Source organism: Mobula hypostoma, chromosome 7, assembly GCF_963921235.1.
Source record: "Mobula hypostoma chromosome 7, sMobHyp1.1, whole genome shotgun sequence".
In the NCBI taxonomy this organism is placed as follows: domain Eukaryota; kingdom Metazoa; phylum Chordata; class Chondrichthyes; order Myliobatiformes; family Myliobatidae; genus Mobula; species Mobula hypostoma.
This window is the reverse complement of record NC_086103.1, coordinates 170407882-170426044: the sequence shown is the minus strand read 5'-3', so window position 1 is coordinate 170426044 and position 18163 is coordinate 170407882.

Genomic DNA, 18163 nt, shown 5'->3' with positions numbered 1-18163 from the left:
ACCCAATCACCATGGTCATCCTCTGTCAGGTCATCCCCCTCAACTGCATCCAAAATGAGATATTTATTACTGAAGGTGATGGCCACAGGAGTGCTCTCTACTATCTGAGCTCTTTCCCTCGCTTCCCTGACCATCACCCACTTACCTAACTCCTGCAGACTCAAGGTGACTATCTCCCTGTAGCTCCTGTCTATCTCCTGTAAATTCCCTTTACCTCATTGTAATATGGATCCATTTTTAGCTTCTCCATCTCAAAGTGCAGGGTGAATTCTACCATACTATGATCACTGCCTCCTAAGAGTTCCTTTATCTTAAGCATCCTAATCAAATCTGTGTCATTACATAACACCCAATCCAGAATTTCTGTTCCCTTCGTGCACTCAACCACAAGCTGCTCTAAAAGACCATCTCATAAATATTCAACAAAACTCCTCTCTTGGGACTCAGCACCAACCTGATTCTCCAGATCTATCTACACATTGAAATACCTCATGATTTTTGCAACGTTGCCCTTTTTACATGCCCCAAACTCCAGAATGGAAAATAAATTATGGTATCACGGTAGGGTAACAGTTAGCAACATTGTACTACACCACCAGCAACGCGGGTTGAATTCCCCGCACTGCTGTAAACAGTTTGTACATTTTCCCTTTGACCGTGTAGATTCCCTCTGGGTATTCCAGTCTCCTCCTGCATGCCAAAACGTTAGTAGGTTAGTTCAAAAATGGTTCGAAGTAAATTTCTTATCATTGTAAATATATATCATCATATACAACCTCGAGATTCATTTCCTTGCAGGCATACACAGTAAACCCCAGAAACACAATAAAATCAGTGAAAGAGGGTAGCGTGAGTCCTGAGGCTCCTGTTCCTTCTTCCTGATGGCGCCAGCAAGAAGAGAGCATGGTTTGGGTTCTGACGGTCGTTGATGATGGACGCCGCTTTCCTGTGACAGCGCTCCCTATATATATATGTTACAAGGGTTTAATCAGGTGGCATGGGCGCATTGGGCCGGAAGGGTCTGTAACTGTGCTGTGTTTCTAAATCATAATTATCTAACACCAGTGTACTGGAGGAGGCCACATGAACATCATTTCCACCATGATAAAGCAACACCAACTCCAATAGACAGGTCATATCATTCCAATGTCTAAATCGCATCCCTCCAAACAAATCCTTTACACCCAGTTGAAGGAATGTCAGCAGGCCCCTGGTGGGCAAAGAAAACACTTCAAAGATAACAACAAAATCAGCCTGAAGAAATTCAACATGACATCTAAAAGCTTGGAAGCCATTGCACTCAGTAAATACACCTGGAGGAAATCTGTTCAAGAGGGAGCAGCACTATATAAGGACGACCTCCACCATGTCGCAGAGAACAAGTGGCAGCTGTGAAAGGAGAGACTGAACAACCAAAAGACCCAACCACTGACCACAGACACCACTTACTCTTGCCCACACTGGACCAGAATATGTCGATCTCAGATCGGCTTCTGCAGCTGACTGAGGACCCATCAATAAGCAACCCCTCAGGAGAACATCATACTCGAATCAAGTACCACTAAATAAAAATCATTAAGTCTTTGCTCAGAGACAGAAGTGTCATCTTTGTCATTCTATCCAGTTCTGGTTGGAATTGAAATTGGTTTATTATTGTCACATGTATCAAGCTATAGTGAAAACCACCTTATCCATACAGGTCACTCCAAACTGTAAGTGCATCGAGGTAGTAGAAAGGTTCAACAGGTTTCAATAGTTAGGTTTAACATCAGAGAAGTGTGTCTATAATATACATCCTGAAATTCTTTTTCTTCCCAAGCTTCCATGAAAACAGAGAAGTGCCCCAAAGAATGAATGACAGTTAAATGTTAGAACTCCAAAGCCCCCCCTGGCTCCCCACTCCCACGCATAAGCAGCAGCAAAGCGACGACTCCCTCCCGCACCAGCGAGAAAACATCTGCACCCTCCACCGAGCACTCGAGCGTGCAGCAAAGCATCAGTAAAGACACAGACTTGTCACCCCCAAGACTACTCGTTCACCCGGTATTCGACACACCACAGGCTCTCTCTCTCTCTCTCTGCATAATAAGGGAAAAGGAGGTGTCTCTGTTTACCGAAAGGGAGTGCAGATTATGGTGTTAGCTACAGTGAAGGTGCAGTGCAGGTAGGCAATTAGGTAGAAGGGCCATGATGCAATAGATTATGAGAAAAAGAATAAATCAAAGGGCAAATTGGCATTTTCAGATCTGAGGAATGTCAGCTGTGAGTGAAAGGGGTTTATGTTGAAATCGCTTACTACACTTCCATTGAAATCACTCTATTTGCTTGCAGACGAGCACATGCAGCAATGATAGAAGAGAGACGAACTTGTACCAAGAGCTCAGGCTTAGTTCTGGGAAAGGTTAGGTTTACACGCTCAATATTTTTAAAAATTCTTTTCCCAAGGTGAGTTGGTTCAAACCTCATTTCCTTTACTTGACTTTCCCTCAAATGAATTAACATCTATTTAAAAACACAGGAAAGTGAAGATTACATTGCCTAATGGTATTCGTCCAAGACTGAATTATTTATGACACATCTCATGGTAGGTTAGTGAATAATGGTTTGAGAATCAAGACGTTAACACAAAATGTATTTTTCTTCAGTTTGGGTGACACTTTGTTCTTTGAAGGCCTTGACTTCTAATTCTTGTAAGTAATTACACTCTGAGGTCAGTCAGGGTTTAATTGTTATGTAGTAACAAAACATTGTGGCTTGCCTGATGGTGTTAAATTTCTATCTTCCAGGTTAGAAAAACACATTGAAAATGATTGCTTTAAAGCACAGTTAGGCGGCGGGGTGGAAATATCTCTCTACCAAAGGAGGTGCAAGGCACCCCTTCCCTCCACTAGTCTGCAAGTCACCCTTGGGCAAGGTGTAGCATATGTTTAGCACCCCCCCAGAACCACCAATCAGGGTCATCTGAAGCCATGGGAGCAGGTGGTGGATGGTTGTATCAGGAGCTGGTGCATATCACAAGTCCTGGTGATGTGACCACTGACACCGGGCAGACAATCTCTGAAGACTATTGATATTGGCTGGGGGGTTACCCGTCTTGTACAGACGTTGCCCAGAAGAAGACAATGGCAATCCACTTCTGTAGAAAAATTGGCCAAAATCAATTATGGTTGAAGAAAGACCACAATCGCCCACATCATATGGCATGGCTTATAATGAACGAGTGATTACAGTATCAGAAGTATGCCAAATGCTAGATGGATAGATAGATTCATAGTTTGACGGATACTGTAGATGGATGGATAGTTGGAATATAGTAAGGTAGGTGCCAGCTTTCACTTCTCCCATCACCCACATCTTGCTACTCTGGTTTCTGTTTCCTTCCTTTCCAGTCCTGATGAAGGGTCTTGGCCTGAAACATCATCTGTTTATTCCCGTTCATACATGCTGCCTGACATGCTCAGTTCCTTCAGCATTTTGTGTGGGTAGGCATGTGGTTAGATAGACATGGATAGTAAAGATTTAAAGGGGTATAAGTCAAATGCAAGTAAATGGAAATAGCTGAGGAGGACATGATGGTTAGCATGGACCAGTTGGGCCTAAAGGTCTAATTCCATGTCTCCATTATGTATGACAACCTTCCCTGCTATCTACAACTCAAGTAATTTGAAAATTTACTAATCAGACCACCTCCAAATGCATCCAGATCATTAAAGTATGTAACGGACAACAGAGGTCCCAATATTGTTCCTGCCACCACTGGTCATAGACCACCTGTCAGTGAACCATCCCTCCACTTCTCTACTCTAACTTCCATAGCCAAGCCAATTTTGAATCCAAATTTACCAGCTCACCAGGGATCCTATATGAATTTTCTGGACCATTCTTGCATGAAGGACACTGTGAAGTGCTTTATTGAAGACTATGCAGGCAACCTCCACAGCCCTACCCTCATTAATGATCTTCAGCTCCTCAGAAAGCCCAATCCATTTTCTGAGACAAGACATCCCCCACACAAAGCTATGCTGGTTTTCCCTAGTAAGCCTGCACTGTTCCGATTGCTGGTAAATTATATCCATAAGAATTTTCTCCTATAATTTCCCTCCAATAATTGAAGTCAGGGCCTCCAGACTATAAATACCCTGTTGTTTCTCTGTTCTCCTTCTTAAGCAAAGGAATAACAGTGGCCATTCTCCAATCTTCTAGGAGCTCATCTGTGGCTAAAGAAGACACAGATGTTTCCATAAAGCATTAATCTCTGCCTTGCCTCCCTCAATATTCTGGGGCCAACCCCATCGAGAGGAATAAATAGATGACTTTTTAAACTGAGACCCCTTTTGTCTTTGCCTGAAGATTCAACTGTTTATTTCTCCCCATAGATGCTGCCTGACATGCTGAGTTCCTCCAGTATTTTGTGTGTGCTGCTCTGGATTTCCTGTATCTGCAGAATCTCTTGTCTTTCTGGCCTGAATATCTGTTTTCACAGCTCCAGCTGGGCATTAGAAGGCCTATAGCACAACCCCATCTGTGTAACAGCTTCTTCCCCCAGGCTGTGAGACTTGTGAGCACCCTGCTAGCACCCAGTACACATTAGTGGTATACTGCTGTATATTTGACTCTTTGTCGTAGATGCACAGCTACAGAGTACTTTTTTTTAATCTGAAAAAGGATCTAGTGCTTTCCTGGTGTATATGATGCATAAACCCTTCTCTTGCTTCCAGCCGTGTCCAGGTGTCGATTTTAACCAACACTTTAATGACAAACCACCATCTTCATCAGGGATGATGCCTAGGCATGTCTAGTCCGGTGGTATTTATACTCAACTTCCATTGTCCGTCCCTCCTGATCGGTTATTCCTCAACATTCAGGTTTCTGCTGTCCCATCTTGTTTAAAATCATATTCCAGTTCTTAATTAGAGCTAGAGCTTCATCTTTGGCTACAAGGTGAAGGAAATCAGTCGGGCCTCTAAAAGGGCTGACGGAAAAACCAGGAAACCTAACAACGAGGAGAAGCCCATCGCTACCACGTGACTTCCCTATATTTCTACGGTTTCTGGAAGGATCGGCAACATCGTGAAGAAATACCAGATATATACCATCCACAAACCCGTAAAGAAGCTCAAGTCCCAGCTGGTGCAGGTCAAAGGTGACCTGGGACTCAGGACACCTGGCGTTTACAAGATACTCTGTGACTGCAGAGCAGCGTATATCGACCTCACGGTGGAAACCCGCATCAAGGAGCGCAGGAGGTGTATCCTTTTGGGTTACCTGGAGAAACTGGCGGTAGCAGAACATTGCATTCGCAATGTCCACGGAATTAACTTCAACATCACAAGACTACTGAGCTGCACCAATGGCTTTTGGGGCCACCTGGTGAAAGAAGCCCTCTAGGTCTCCCTCTATGTGCGAATTGGAATACGATTTTAAACAAGGTGGGACAGCGGAAACCCAACTAGTTGAGGACTAACCAATCAAGCGGGATGGTTGATGGGAGTTGAGTGTATATACCACCAGACTAGACACGCTTAGGCATCATTGCTGATGAAGATGGCGAAGTCTGCCATCAAAACATCGGTTAAAATCGACACCTGGACCCAGCTGGATGCTTGAGAAGAGTTTGTGTACTTTGAACCTGTAAATATTTTTGTGAAAATTTATTTCATGGGCTGTTTGTGATATACGTACTGTGTTTTAAACCTTGGTCCCTGAGGAATATTGTTTCGTTTAGCTGTATCCATGTGCACGGTTGAAGGACAATAAACCAGAACTTGATCTCTCTTAATCTTGACTTCTATCTGTATGGCCTCACTGGATGAGCCCTCCAGGATGTCCTCTCTTGGTGCAGCCAGGACATTTTTACTATTCATTAATACAATTACTCTACACCTTTAACATCACTCACAGTCACCTCTGAAACACCTACACCTTGCAGTGTTGAATTGCCAGACCTGCCCCTGTTACAATCAAGGTTCTGTACGGGCTACAATATAACAGTTTGACGCCCTAGTTCGGGCTCTAAGCTCAAAACACTCTGCAGATGCTGGGGTCAAAGCAACACTCACAACACGCTGGAGGAACTCAGCAAGTCAAGCAGTATTGATCAGTCAACATTTTGGGCTGGAACACTTTGTCAGGACTGAAGAGGGAAATGGCAGAGGCCCTATAAAGAATGTGGGGGGGAGGGTGGGCCCTCCTTCTTTATAGGGCCTCTGCCCCTTCCCTCTTCAGTCCTGACGAAGAGTTCCGGCCCGAAACATTGACTGATCATTTCCATGGATGCTGCCCGACCTCCTGAGTTCCTCCAGCATGGTGTGAGTCAGGCTCTAGGCTGATTTGTCTTACCTTTAATATTCCTTCCATTAAAAAAAACAAACGCCACACCATCATTCTTGCCGCCTTCATTCAAAGTTCAAAAATTCAAAATAAGTTTATCATCAAAGTATATATAGTATACATCACCATATACAACTCTGAGATTCATTTTCTTGCAGGCATTCACAGTAGATATAAAGAAACGTAATTGAATCAATGAAAAACTGCACATGACAGAAATAGACAATAAAAGCAATGTTCAAACGACAACAAACTGTGCAAATTCGAAAATAATTTTTGTTTATTATTAAGTGCAATCGTTAACAATAGCCAGATCAGAAATCAGGTCAACTCGTCCCCAAAGAGAACTCTGATAGGCCAATCAGATGGTTCACTGCTACTGAGCGATAGAACACAAAACAGGCACAAGGGTCGCTAGCCCCTGTACTCCAGAAACACACCTGAGTGATGCAGCGGAGGTATGTGGTACGCATGACCTGATCTGAAAGTATCATGTTGACTCATAACAGATCGTGTTCATGGTGGAAAAGCTTAGTTAGGATGGGGTGATCAGCACAGATGGACAAATTATACCTCCACTACCTAACAATAATATTAATAATAATAATACTAATAATAATAAATAAGCAATAGATAGTGTTCGTTCATTGTCGTTGTCGATGAAGACCTTGACACCATTGATGGTGTCGAGACTAGCGCTTGATTTGGATTTAAGTGAGGGAGAGTTGCGCAGCGTCAGCCTCACTCTCTCTTCCCAATTCCCATCTGGATCCAGTGGCAAGACAGAGTCGAGACGGCTGGAGATGGGACTAGGCGCAGCGGATGACCAGGACGTCTTCTGTGTCTTGTCCTGCTCTACACGTTCCACGACGCTTGCAGAGACCACCTTCTTGACTGTTGGACCTTCCATTGGTCCCGTCTGCTCAATCCGCCGGAGTCTGTCTTCACATGCTGAGTTAGACAACTCCCTATCTCACCGAGGGTTTGAGACCCGTCGGCTACCCTCACCTGGTTTAGCCGGCTTGTCAAAGCCGTTGCCCGGGGTGTGGCCGCTGTCGCATGCAAACAGCTACGAGGAGCCACTGGTGAGATCTCAGTGCCAGGTGGGTACTAAAGGTGGACTAACCACCCTGAAAAGGACGCGATGTGTTCCCCCACCAGAGGTGCTACCCCTCCCTCCCTGACACCCCATATAGTATAGAATCATTGAAAATGGGCCGATAGGTTGTGGGATCAGCTCAGTGTTGGGGTGAGTGAAGTTAGCCCCTCTGGTTCTAGGGGGGTTGCGGGGGGGTAATAACTTTTCCTGAATTTGGTGGTGTGGGTCTTGAAGCTGCTGTACCTCATTCCTAGTGCCAGCAGTGAGAAGAAAGCATTAACCATGCTTGTTTTCCTATTAGACTTGTTTGAATTAACCTCAACCTTTTTTTTCCTTCTAAAAATACTTTATTCAGAAGTATTACAAAATAAAGTTATATACATATTTAAAAAAAAATTGTTGACCCTGAGTCCTTATTCAATAAATAAAGTTATTTACAATAAAATTATGCGTTGACTCTCTGTTCATATACAAATGAAAGATGTTTACAATAAATCGTTCATTTACTCTCAAACCTTGGTCAAGAGTTAAGACTTATTTACAATAAAATTATCAACAATAAAGGCAGGCGTTGGCTCTACTTCCTTTTCCAAATTAACAATTCCACCCACTCCTGGGGCACCATGTTGATTCATCTGTCCGCACCGCTGATGAGGGTTATTCTCCTCCCCACCCGACCCCTCCCACTCCCACGGGTGATGAACCTTAAACTGTGGTCCTTCCCCACCGGGCCTTCGCGGTGGCCGCACCGAGCTTGAGTGCATCCCTCAGCACGTACTCCTGCAGGCGAGAGTGGGCCAGTTGGCAGCATTCATTCACTCCACCTGTCGGTCTGTTGTTCTGGTTGACGCTCCCCTGCCATTGTCCACCGTTTGCAGCCATATAGTTTCCATCATGAGCGTCATATCATCTTGGTGATATCATAATGTGCAGAGATATGTCATAGAGAACTACAGCATAGAAACACGCCCTTTGGTCCACCTAGTCCATGCTGAACTATTAATCTGCCTAGTCCCATCAACCTGCCCTCTATACCCCTACTTACCCATGTACTTATCCAAATTTCTCTTAGATGTTGGAATCAAACCCACAACCACCACTTCCGCTAGCTGCTTGTTCCACACTCCAACAACCCTCTGAGTCAAGTTTTCTCTCATGTGCTCCTTAGACATTTCGCCTTTCACCCTTAACCCATAGCCTCTAGTTTTAGTCTCACCCAACCTCAGTTGAAAAAGCCCGCTTGCACTTATCCCTCAAAATTTTGAATACCTCTGTTAAATTTCCCCTCATTCTCCTATGCTCCAGTGAATAAAGTCCTTGTGGTGATATCACGTGCAATGATGTGCCAGTACGTGATTGGACAGAGCACTGAGCGTGCGCAGGATTACCAGAATGTTCCAGCACGTGGCTGGGTTAAGACGTGTTTGTTTATTACTGTAAATAAAAGTTCTCTAATTCTTCCAGAATATGATTCTTTACTGTTAACCCACGGTACGTTTAAACAGAAGTAACATAACATGGTTCTGGAAGAATAATACAGGAGAATCGAGGATTGAGAATTGAAGATAATCCAAAAAAAAAGAAGAAAAAAGTTCGAACTGTAAACAGTAAAATGGAAGGTTTACAACCCCCACCAAAACTTCAGCTGACTGGCAATGTAGCTGAGAATTGGAGGATATTCAAGCAACAGTTTGAACTGTATTTATCGGCGATTGATTATGAGGAAAAATCAGAAAAAACCAAAGCTGCGCTTTTGCTCCATGTAATCGGCAATGACGCAGTGGAGGTGTATAATAATTTTGTCTTTGAAGATGGAGATAATTTCAATTTGAAGTTGATAATGGACAGATTTGAAGTATTTTGTATACCTAAGCATAATTTAACGTATGAGCGATATAAATTCTTCACATGTCCGCAGAGAGCCACTGAAACAATTGATCAGTATGTTACTGATTTAAGAAAGCGTAGTAGAACATGGGAGTTTGGATTCTCTCATTAAAGATAGATTTGTTTGTAGCATTTGTGATAACGGTCTGAGAGAAAGGTTGTTGAGAGAGCAAGATTTAAATTTTGAAAAAGCTTTAGCACTTTGCAAAGCTTCTGAGACCGTGACTTTGCAGGCTGAAGAACTTTTTGTCGAAAACTGCAATGTAAACGCTGTAAAAAAGCGTGAATACATCAGGAAATATAATAATACATCGATGAAACCCACAGAGAGCAAGACGACATTGGAAAGAAAAAAGTCATGTGATCGCTGTGCGCAGGAACATCGTCCAAATCAGGGTCCCGCATATGGCAAAATTTGCAAAGGCTGCAGTAAGATTAATCATTTTTCACACTGTTGTAAAAGTAGAAAGGAGGAAAATAAAATGAAACAAGTAAATGCTGTGCTTGAAGATGAACGCGAGGAATTTTATACAGATGTGCTTTGTGAAAATAAACAAAGGAAGAATGACTGGACTATTCCGTTGCAAGCGAATCAAAACATTATTCTGTTTAAACCTGATACTGGAGTGCAAGTAAATGTTCTTGCAGAATCTGAGTTTAATGCTTTAAAGCCAAGACCGAAGTTACATCAGACAAATATAAAGGTGACTGGGTATTCAGGTGCAGACATTCCAGTTAAAGGAACATGCGTGGCAAAGGTATCACACAAAAATATTGTGCATACGCTTTAATTTGTGGTCGTGCCAAAAAATGTCCAGTCAATTCTGAGTTTATTTGCCTGTGAAGGACTTAATTTGGTGAAAAGAATTTTTGTCCTGGATAGTGACACAGAGCTGAAGCGACAGAATGTTGCATTACAGTCGGCAGAAGGTGATGTCACTTGACTGCAGGTCCAGCTCACGGAGGCAAATGCTGACCTGGAGAATATAAAAGCAGTGGCTGCAGTGTCTGAGACGACCAAACAGGAGGCAATTGATAATATGAAAAAGCAAAGGCAGGAGGAGGTTGCTTCAATGCAAGCGATAATGAGAGAGCCACTGAGAGAATATGAGATTCAGTTTCATCACCGTCTAGAGCAAGAACGCTCACAGTGGGCACAGTATAAGGAAGAAGTGAAAGCACGTGAAGGAATTAAGAAGTTTTATTGAAATGATGAAGTCTCAGCATAAAAGAGATTACACAGTCAATGAATCAATTAGATGAAGAAAAGAAAATTCGTATTTCATTACAAATGAAAGTGGAATGTGAATGGACTGATCTAAGGAAACGTTTGTCTGAAGGACAAGGAGACAAAGGGAGGATACAAGATAAAAGGAATACAGGGACACAGACCAGATCATACATGGTCCAAACAGAGGAGGGAGCAGTGTTAAGAAAGAATCGCAAAGGCTTTAAGAAAGAACCAACTTCAGAGTTTCAGTTATCTGATATAGATGTGTTTTGATTAACGTTGTTAATTGTTTTTCTTTTTAAGGAAAGGAAGATGTGGTGATATCACGTGCAACGATGTGCCAGTACATGACTGGACAGAGCACTGAGCATGTGCGGGATTGCCAGAATGTTCCGGTACGTGGCTGGGTTAAGACATGTTTGTTTATTACTGTAAATAAAAGTTCTCTAATTCTTCCAGAATATGATTCTTTATTGTTAACCCACGGTACATTTAAACAGAAGTAACATAACAGTCATTACACATTCAGCCTTTCCCTAAAACTCAGGTCCTCACGTCCCCGCAACATCCTTGTAAATTTTCTCTGCACTCTTTTTATTGATATCTTTCCTGTAGGTAATTAGCCAGAACTGCACACAATACTCCAAATTAGGCCTCACCAATGTCTCATACATCTTCAGCATAACATCCCAACTCTGGCACTCAGTACATTGATTTATAAAAGCCAATGTACCAAAAGCCCTCTTTACAAGCCTATCTCCATGTGATACCACTTTCAATGAATTATGGATCTGTATTCCCAGATCCCTTTGTTCTACCGCACTCCTCATTGCCCTATTGCTGACCATGTACTGTAAATCCTACCCTGGTTGGTCTTCCCAAAGCGCAACACCTCACGCCTGTTGGCATTAAACTCCATCTGCCATTTTTCAGCCCATTTTTCCAACTGGTCCAGATCCCGCTATAAGCTTTGATAGCCTTCCTCACTGTTCACTACACCTCCAATCTTGGTGTCATCTGCAAATTTGCTGAGCCAGTTTACCACATTATCATTCAGATCGTTGACATAGATGACAAACAACAACAGACCCAGATAAGAAATGAAATCCTGGAGTTTTCTCACAGAGAAGAAGAAAATATAAATTGTTCCACCTTCCTGACATTAAGACGAGGTGGAGGAAATGATGGACAGAGGACTGAGAGGAAAAGTATAGAACATAAAGGATAAACAGGCTTGGCGGAACAAGAACGTTACTGGTGATTCGTCTATGATCTGCTGTAAAAGTTTCTGAATAATTTACAATAATGCTTCTGTTTAACCAAATGAAATCACCTGTTAAATATCACAGTCACAGTGTATAAGTATACAGTATAAGTATAAGTACACAGTTAAGTATACAGTCACAGGGTTAGACCATAAGACCATAAGTCAAAGGAGCAGGACTAGGCCATTCAGCCCATCAAGACTGCCCCACCATTCCATCCTGGCTGATTTATTATCCCTCTCAACCCAATTCTCCTGTCTACTTACCATAACCTTTGGTATCCTTACCAATCAAGAACCTATCAACCTCTGCTTTAAATACACCCAATGACTTGGCCTCCATAGCCATCTGTGGCAATGAATTCCACAGATTCGTCATCTTCTAGATAAAGAAATCCAACATCGTCTCTGTTCTAAAGGAACATCAGTCTGTTCCGAGGCTGTGCCCTCTTGTCCTATTCCTCAACTATAGGAAACATCCTCTCTACCTCCACTCTATATAGGCCTTTCAATATTTGGTAGGTTTCAATGAGATTTGCCTCTCTCCTGCTATTCTTCTGAACTCCATCAAGTACAGGCCCAGAGCATCATTGTACGGAGTACAGCATACAAAAGAGGCTCTTTGACGACCCATCACGACTATGCCAACCATCATGTCTCCCCCTATACAAAACTCATTTGCTTGAATTAGTTCCATATCCCTCTAAACTTTGCTCATTCAAGTAACTGCCAAAGTTCTTCTTAAATGTCGAAGGTACAAGAGCCTCAGGACTTGCACCACCAAGTTCAAGAACAGTTACTAACCCTCAACCAAGCTCTTGAACAAAATGTGACAACTACAATCCATCGAGATGTTCCCACTCCCAATATTCTCACTTTAAGGACTCCTTATCTCATGTTCTTGTTATTTAGTGGTATTTATTTATATTTTCATTTCCCAAGATCACAAGACAATAGAGCAGAAGTAGGCCATTTGGCCCATGGAGTCTGCTCTGCCGCTCCACCATGAGCTAGTTCCAATTTCCAGCTTTTTCCCCATATCCATTGATACCCTGACTAATCAGATACCTATCAATCTCCTCCTCAAACACCCTCAATGATCGGGCCTCCACAGCTGTATGTGGCAATAAATTCCATGAATCCACGACCCTCTGGCTAAAAAATTTTCTTCTCAACTCTGTTTTAAATGGGTACCCTCTAATTCTAAGACTGTGGCCTCTTGTCCTGGACTCACCTACCAAGGGAAACAGCCTTTCCACATATACTCTGTCCAACCTCTTCAATATTCAAAATGTTTCTATGAGATCCCCTCTCATTCTTCTATACTCTAATGAATACAGTCCAAGAGCTGACAAGCGCTCCTCATATGTTAGCCCCTGCATTCCAGGAATCATCCTCGTAAATCTTCTCTGAACTCTCTCCAACATCAGTACATCCTTTCTAAGATGGGGGCCCAAAACAGCACACAGTATTCCAAATGAGGTCTCACCAGTGCCCGTTACAGCCTCATCAACACCTCCTTACTCTTATACACTGGGGAGAGAACGTCAACTCAGACCATGAGAGACCTGCGTCAGGCATTTTCATGCCTTACAAGGTGCAGATTGGAAGTCTGTGTGGGACGCCACTCCTCGCACAGACTAGAGCAATGTGTGATAAAGTGCCTTGCTCAAGGGCACAAACACGCAGCTACAGCTGAGGCTCCAACTAGCAACCTTGAGGTAACTAGACGAACGCCTTAACCACTTGGCCACGTGCCCAACACGACACTACTCCTCTTGAAATGAATGCCAATTTAGCATTCACTTTCCTTACTGCCAATCCAACCTGGTGGGTAACCTTTAGGGTATCCTGCACGAGGACCCCCAAGTCCCTTTGCACTTCCGATTTTTGAATTTTCTCCCCATCTAAATAATAATCTGCCCAATTATTTCTTCTTCCGTATTTTGCACAGTTTGTTGTCTTCTGCACTCTGGCTGATCTTTCATTGAACCTGTTATAGTTACTATTCTATAGATTTGCCAAGTATGCTGCAGGAAAATGACTCTCAGAGTTGTGTATGGTTACACAAGTGTACTTTGAAAATAAATGTACTTTGACTTTGACTAAATGTTGTATCTGTTTTGCCTCCACCACCTCAGTGTCAGTTCATTTAAGATGCCAGATACGTGTAAAACTTTTACCCTTCTGAGCGCTTTCAGACCTAATTTCTCTAACTTTAAATATACATCCCTACCATGGAAACCAGGGCTTCCTCCCTTTTCCTTTCCAGTTCTGAAAAGGTCTTGGCCCAAAACATTGACTGTATATTCCTCTCCATAGATGCTGCCTGACCTGTCGAGTTCTTCCAGCATTTTGTGTGTGTTGCTCTGGATTTCCAGCATCTGCAGAATCTCTTGTGTTTATGATCTACCTATCTCTGCCTCTCATTACTTAATATACTTCTGTCAAGAAAACTGAAGACGGGCTAACCCCTATTGACATCAATGGATCTGGGGTTGAGAGGGTAAACAGCTTTAAGTTCCTCAGCATCCACATCACTGAGGACCTCACATGGTCTGTGCACACCAGCTGTGTGGGACTTTCGAGACTTTGAACTTTTTTACTGTGTCATGGCCTTTTGTTCATCAAGTTATGGTATTGTTGCACTGTTGAAACTATATGTTATAATTATGTGGTTTTTGTTAGTTTTTCAGTCTTGGTCTGTCCTGTGTTTCTGTGATATCACACCGGAGGAATATTATATCACTTCTTAATGCATGCATTACTAAATGACAATAAAAGAGGACTGCGTGTCCTCATAATCCAGAAGGTACAACAGCGCCTCATTCACCTCAGACGGTTGAGGAAGTTTGGTATGGGCCTCTAAATCCTAAGAACTTTCTACAGGGGTAGAGAACATCCTGACTGGCTGCATCACTGCCTGGTATGGGAACTATACCCTCCTTAATCGCAGGATTCTGCAGAGAGTGGTGTGGACAGCCCAGCACATCTGTAGTTGTGAACTTCTATACAATATATATAGTTGTGAAATTCAGGACATTTACAAAGACAGGTGTGGAAAAGGGGCCCAAAGGATTATTGGAGACCCGAGTCACCCCAACCATAATCTATTCCAGCTGCTACCATCTGGGATATGGTACTGCAGCATAAAAGCCAGGACCAACAGGCTTCGGGGCAGCTTCTTCCACCAGGCCATCAGACTGATTAACTCATGCTGATTTGAGTGTATTTCTATGTTACATTGACTGTTCTATTTATTATAAATTAACATAATCACACATTGCACATTGCACATCTAGACGGAGACGGAAGGTAATGATTTTTACTCCTCATGTATGCGAAGGATGTAAGAAATAAAGTCAATTCGATTCAGTTCATGTCATCTCTCAGTCTCCTTTGCTCCAAGGAAAATGGAAAAAAGCCTATCCGGTCTCTCCCTATAACTTAAACTGTCTGAAACAAACAACATTGCTGTTAATCTCTGCAGATATTTCCCATCCGTCCTCTAGCGTAGCAACCAGAACTGTACATAATACACAGAAGTGCAAAGTACATTATTATCAAGGTATGTGTACTGTACACAACCTTGAGATTCACCTCCTCATAGGCAGCCACAAAACAAAGAAACACAATCCAAACTGTTTAAAAAACACACACACATACACACACACACACACACACACACACACACACACACACACACACACACATAACAAAGACTGTCAAACACCCAATGTATGAAAAAATGAACAAATCGTGCAAACTATTAAAAAGTAAACAAGTAACACACAGAACCTAAACTGCAGAATCTCTGAAAGTATGTCTGCAAGTGGAGTCAGTTCGGTTCTGAGGCAAGTGAAGCTGACCGTAAGCCCGATGGCTGCAGCCTATAGCCGCAGCGCTAGTTCAGTGCTGATGCACATGCCGATCGTGGCAGGCCACAGCTTCAGAGTCAGCTCAGCACTGAAGTGCCTTAATCAAATAACGCACATGGTATGAAAAAAGGAAACCAAAACAAATGGAGCATGAACTGCGTAGTCCCCGAAAGTGAGCCCTCAGCCACGGAACCTGGTGAGCACCGAGGTGAGTGAAGGCAGACCAGCACGGCAGCAGCTGCTGCCAAACCTGGTGCTGCCACGCGAGTAACGGGAAGAGAAGGAGACTGGTCATTCGCAGGCAGACGGTTCCGAACACCTGTTCGTTTTCCGCTCTCGTCCTCGACGTTTTTAATCCTGCTCGCCCATTTAATCGTCGCGGAGTAATGGAGCGTCGATCCAGCGAACACCCCCCCCAGCGATGGCTGCACTTGTGAATCCCTCGGGACATCACACAAATGCCAGATCAGTTAGTTGGCTCAAGTATTCATCCTTAAAAGGGAAATTACAGGGGGCATTGATCACAGTTCAGAAGACACATGTCTATAGCTTTGTGAGCTGTCCGCAACGTGTCACTATTCTTGCCAAGTGTACTCGAAGCAGCCTCCAATGCAACTGTGGCATGGTGCCCCAATTCTTTTAGCCAGTACTCTAGCTGATAAAGGCAGGCATTCTATGCACCTCCCTCTCCATCCTCTCTACCTTTGCAGACAGAATGGAGAGGCATCAGTTTCTCCATTCTACAAGCAGTCCCCAGGGCCCCACCGTACACTGTGTATGTTGTGTCCTGGATTAACTTCACAAAATGCATCGCTTGAGTTAAATTTGATCTGCCGTTTATTTGCCCACATTCCCATCTGATTAGTATCCCATTGTAACCTGAGACAACATTCTTAATTTTCCACTTATTTTAATGCCATCTGCAGAATTACTAATCATGACATCTATAATTTCATTCAAACCATTAATGTAGGTGGCAACAGGGAAGTCAGCACTAACCCCTGAGGCAAACCTCTGGTCACAGGTCTCGTGTCGGATAAAAAATCCTCAGAATCAGAATTAGGTTTATTATCACTGACATATGTTGCAAAATTAGTATTTTTGTGGCAGCAGTACAGTGCAACACTATACAGAAAGGCCACAGTCAGTCTGTGCTGGCAGCAACATCTCTAGCTTCATCACAAGGAGCACCGCTGATGACACATGACTGTACTGGTAGATCCAGTTCAAAGCAAATTATGAAACTCGCTGATGATAGAACAGTGGTTGGTCTCATCGACAGTGGCGATGAGGTGGCGTTCAGAGAGGAGGTCGAGTGGCTGGTACTGGTAGAATGGTGCAAACACAGCAACTTGAGCCTCAGTGTGGACGAGACCAAAGAGATGATTGTGGATTTTAGAAAAGTGAAGCCTGACCATTTCTCACTGCACATAAACGGCTGCTCCATGAAGAGAGTTAGAAGCACAAAGTTTCGGGGAGTGCACAGAATAGAAGATTTTACACGGTCCTTCAATATAACCTCTTTAGTCAAGAAACCACAGCAGCATCTCCATTTCCTGAGAAGATTGAAGTGAGCAAGGCTCCCAGCCTCCACACATGCTCTCCATTCTAACCAATTTTTACAGGAGCACCAGTGAAAGTGTCCTGCTGAACTGCAACAGCATCCAGTATGGAAATGGCAAGGCATCTGACTACAAGACCATATAAAGGATTGCAAGAACTGAGAGGATCAGCTCTTCCACCTATCTAGGATATTTACCAGGACTGTTGCATACGCAAGGTCCTTAGCATTGTCAATGATCTCTCCCAACCATCTAACAATCTCTTTGACCCTGAACCATCAGGCAGGAGGTAGCGTAGCATTAGGTCAAAGACTATAAAGATGGGAAATAGCTTCTTCTTCTCCCATGCTGTGAGACTACCAAGCTCCCTACCACCCAGGTTTCATCATGCATGAAGCAACTGTAGCATTATACTGTTTACTTTTTAACTTGTGTTGTAAATGCACCTTATTATTTGTTAATTTGTTTTGGTAGTATTACTTTTTGAGTTGTGTGTGAGTTATATGTACTGTGCTGTGTACCTTTGGAAGAACATTGTATTCATGTATACTGCCAAACAGAGCAAAGGTTCAAAGGTTCATGTGTTATCAAGGTATACAACTCTGGATTTCTTCTTCTCCAGATAGTCACAAAACCAGGAAAGAAAAGAATGACAGCGCAATCATCAACCCCCAAATCCTCCTCCCCGCACAAAAAAAATTAACAAAAACAGAACCATTGACCCACACACAAAAAAAGAGAAAGTTTGGTCAAAAAACACAGAATATAAAACACTATAAGACTGAAAAAAAGTCTATAGTCCATAGTCCAAAATCACGTCCAAAATGCAGAAATCCTTGGTAACTACCTCTTGGCACAATGGCAGGCTGCACAGTCTCCCCTCTCCGGCAGCAGGGCGATCCCACCGGCAAT